A 5,000-nucleotide genomic window follows, 5' to 3' on the forward strand; every position below is an offset into this window, starting at 1 on the left:
AACTCTGAGAAGATTAAACAACGCCCAGTCGGCAGTATATAAAATCACTGAATATCCAAAGGTCTCTTTAGTGCAATCAAACCAAAACTGGGTAATATCATTAATATCTATTCAAACCTCGTCTCACTACGATTCTTTAACAGAGATACGAGAGAGTACTGTGAGAAAAAAGCTGGTGATTGAAATAATACACTCTTTACAAAAATGAATATATGCTATAGAAATTACAACATTTTGAAAGAATTTACATAAAGAAGATAAATCACTCGAAATATTAAGTCTGAGCAGAGCTTAGATCAAGACAAAAGAAATGAATACTCATAAACTATACAATCACTTGATTCACTGGAAATTGAATTTTACACCATTTAATCTTGATACTTATTGAAAATAGATAACCTTTAACACTCTAAGGATTAAACTCTTAAAGAAATTACATAAAGTAGCTGACAAACTCATGACTTTAGCTCACACAAAGTTAACCAGATAGCGATACAAATATACTTATTGTTTTCACACAAACCTTTCAGCGCCAGTTTTATGTTGGTTGAATATTGTCTGGTGATTTCAGCATATTACTCACCTGGAAATAATAATACAGTAGTTAGATGAGGATATTAGATCCAAGCCTCGTAGCCGACTTGTCTTCTGGGTTGGATGGGTTATAATCAGAGACAGACTTCTAAATGGAATACGTTTAATGTATTTGGGAATACATTGCTCTGTGACTCTGGGCTTCTAAGTTCCAACTCCCAACTGAGCGTCGAGCGTCTCGTAAATAATCTCAAAAGCCAAAACATCAAAACAAACAACAGCATCACTCTCAAAAGACTTATATCCTACTGCAGTATAAAAGTAAAAAGAATCACATCCTATCTTTGAGGTAATTAATAAATGCTTGAACCCTAATATCACAATACATTATTTCAGTTATGTACAATGTATAACATGTTTTATCAATGCAATATGATGCAATGTTGCGCTCAATACATGTAACATTTGAGGTAATACAGTACATTATTACAATAATACATAACAGCCAGCTACAGAAATTTATATAACACCAGGACACATAATGACAATAAATTGAAAACACCTTTATAGTCTTACTTAGCGTTTCAACACACTACATACGATGTGTTTCATATTTAAACTTATAGACTTTGGAAGGGACTCACTCGAGGCACAAGAAAGAGAGAGGATGAACTTTGGCTCTTTCACAAGACAGGTTGATTCTCTTCTGCCGTACGCATCACTAGGGCCACAAATATATCGACCTAGTAACTTTAAGATTATTCTAAATAGATTATTTACATAGGTTAGGGTAGGTGCCTAGTAAAAACAAAGTTACCAACTAGATAAAAATTCAGGTGGATGACCTTTTCTTTCAAGGCAACTCTCTCTATATCTCCGCCCACCTACCGTTCTCAGAAATAGAAAAAAGATAAAAACTTATGCTGGGGTTTTCGAGAACCTTCTAAAACACGTGGCAAATATAAAGATTGTGTATTTTCTCACAAATATGATGCAATACCTCATAAATATATGAAAGAAAATTACATAAGCCCTTGTTCATACCTCCTAGGGTCATAAAACACTCTTGAACAGTTACGTAAGACTTTGTAACAAAATACGGGAAATAAAAAGTTAATTCTTAAAAATAACGTAAATTTACATTTACTGACTGGAATGAATAATACAATGAAATTAACAATGAATGTCTTACGTAATTTACATAAAATACTTATACCTATATGAGAAGAACTCACCTTATGAGCTGGCTATTCACCTCTTAAACACGCATATGAAATACATAAATAAAATACATGAATAAATTATTTACTCTACACTAGACCAGCTTCGTAAGATAGCTCCCTCCAAAAAAGATTATTTATTCCGGGCCTGAATCCATTGATGCAGCCTGAGATAAATAATCTGCAACCCCATTATCTTTACCAGATATATGCTTTACATTAATACAACACAGTTGCAAACATAATGACCACCTATTTAAACTTTGATTATAATTTTTCCTCTTATTAACAAAAGTTGAAGGATTATGATCCGAATACACTGTAATCTCTTCATTCTGTGGTCAATTCACAGAGACCTCTAACTTGTTTATTGCTGTGACTAATGCTAGTAGTTCATTTTCCACTTTCGAGTAGGCTCGTTGATGTTTCTTCAGCTTTGACGACATGAAACAAACAGGGTGAAGAATTCCTTCCTCACCTTCTTACAATTAGACAGTTCCAGTCCCATTATTCAATGCATCCACTTAGATAAGGAATTTCTTGTTGAAATCAGATGCTCACAGTATTGGTTTTAAAGTTAATATGGCCTTTATCTTCTCAAAGGATTCCTGGCACTTGCAGGTCCATCCAAATTTTTTCTTAGGGCTAGTCAAATCCGTCAAGGGAGTGACTACAGCCAAATGTTCGGACAAAAACGTATGTAGAATACTGCCATCCCTAAAAAACATTGTAATTGCTTCCTCATGGTGGGGGCGTGATGCCTTCCTTATTCCTTCGACGTTAGCGGCTACCAAGGCGATTAGTCCTCTTCCTGCTTCAAATTCCATGAAACGAACTGTCGCCTTTCCAAATTCGCTCTTCTGCAGGTTAATCATCAGGTATGCTCCTCGCAGCTATTGAAAAACCTTCTTCAGGATTCGGAGAGATTCTTCCCTGGTTGATGAATATTCCATAATATCGTAGCGATATATGCATACTCCTTTTATCGATCCTAGAGAGTTATCCATCACACGTTGAAAAGTAGCGGGGCGTTCATTACACCAAATGGCATGACAGTGCATTGATATAACACAAACTCTGTTATAAAATCTGATAAATTTGCGTTGTCGTTCAAAGGAACTGATAATAGCCTTTTAACAAGTCATTCTTAGAGGAGTACCTCGATTGTCCGATATTTGTCCAGTAGTTGGTCGATGAGCGGCAATGGATAGTTATCATCCACACTGATCGAATTCAACTTTCGGTAGTCCATACAAATCCTGAAAGATCCGTACAGTATTTTCACGACCAAGTATGGAGAACTGTAAGGGCTAGAACTTTGTTCAGCTAGTCCGTTTTGTAACAAATAGTCCACTTCTTTTCTCATGGTTTCTCTGTGATACGGTGACAGTCAATAAGCGTGTTGTTTAAATGGTCTCTCCGTTGTATTCAGGTGTATATCATGCTTCATCAGGTTGGTTCGTTTCAGAACGTCCAAGACAATTTCAGGGAACTTCTAATTAATAGGATTAATTCCTCTTGTTGCTCCTGGCTCAAATGAGTTCATTTCTCTTTCAAGTTCCAAATGATAGACGAATTATTCACTTTGCTTTCCGTCCCTACTTCATATCCGTCGTTGTCTTCCATGGATGGTATGGTTTATGCCAGACACACCTGTGAAGCTTCGATCTTGTTGTCACTTAAGTAGGGTTTCAGGAGGTTAATGTGTACTTTTCCTTTTTCCTGTGGTTTCGATATAGCGTAGGTCAGGTCACTGATCTTTTCCAAAATCTTGAAGGGTCCTTGTAAATTGTTTGTGAGTGGGAATCTCTTCATTAGAAAGAAAACCAATGCCTGTTGTCCTAACGAAAACTGTCTGTCCTTACTTTTCATATCGAACCTTTACTTCTTTTTTTTGTCTCGTCTTAAGGTTTTCTAAGGAAAATATCCTTATTTCATCGATACTTTTCCTCAAATTGTTGACATATTGTTGACATACTGATAATATTAACAATACTAATAATATTAATAATATTGATGATATTAATAATATTAATAATATTATTATTGATAATTTCTCCATCTGTTTCTTCTCAGGCGTTCCATTTTTCTGGTAACATTTTAATCGGTCCTCGTACTTCTCGTCCAAATACCCTTTCCTTCGGGCTACATACCATGCTTTCTTGATAAGCATTACGTACCTCAAATAACATCGATGGTAGTCCGATGTCCCATTCATTCCCCTTTTTGTTTCAAAACTTGGTTAACATACTTTTCAGAGTTTGATGAAACCTTTCTAAAGCACCTTGGGTCTCCGGATGATAAGAAGTTGATAGTTGTTGTTTCATATCCAACAGTTTCATTACCTCCTGAAATAATTTGGATATGATATTCGTTCCTCGGTCACTTCGAATGATTTCTGGAATACCAAATTTAGTAAAAAAGTCTAGTAACTTCTCGGCGATTATTTTGGCACTGATGTTCCTGACGGGTACAGCTTTTGGGTATCTCATCACTGGACACATCAAGTTTAACAAATATTCGTGACATTTTTTCATGCTTAGTAAAGGTCCCACAATGTTGATCATCACTTTGCTGAAGGGTTCTCCTCGAACTTCTATCGGGTGTAAGGGAGCTTTCTTGATATACTCGTTTGGCTCTCCAGCCATCTAACAAATGTAACATTCACGGCAAAACTGGCCTACGTCCTTATGCATGTGTTTTATAATCTTCTCCATTGTCTTCCTTATCCCCATATGTCCTGTCTATAAAAACACTGAATATTCAAAGGTCTCTTAAGTACTCTCAAAACAGACTGTGTAATTATTGATAATAACTATTCAAAGCCACCTCTTACTTCATTTCTTTAACAAGGATACGAGAGAGCTCTGCAAGAAATACTAGAGACCGAAATAATACACTCTTTACAAAAATGAATATATTTCATAAAAATTACAATACTTTGAAAGAATTTACACCAAAAATAAATCACTATATTAAATCTGAACAAAACCTTAGACTAAGACAAGCCAATATTACACTCTGAAAATTTTACATTCACTTGTTTCACTGGAAATTAAATTCTACGCAAATATTACGGTTGATAATTAATGAAGATAGTTAACCTTTCACACTCTAATGATTAAACTCTTATTGAAATTTACATAAAAGTAACGGATAGACTTACGAGTTTCTAGCTCACACAAGGTAACCAAACAGTTAAGCCAAACTAAATACACTTCACGTTTTCACATAAATCTCCCAGGG

This window comes from Palaemon carinicauda, chromosome 18 (assembly GCF_036898095.1).
Source record: "Palaemon carinicauda isolate YSFRI2023 chromosome 18, ASM3689809v2, whole genome shotgun sequence".
In the NCBI taxonomy this organism is placed as follows: Eukaryota; Metazoa; Arthropoda; class Malacostraca; order Decapoda; family Palaemonidae; genus Palaemon; species Palaemon carinicauda.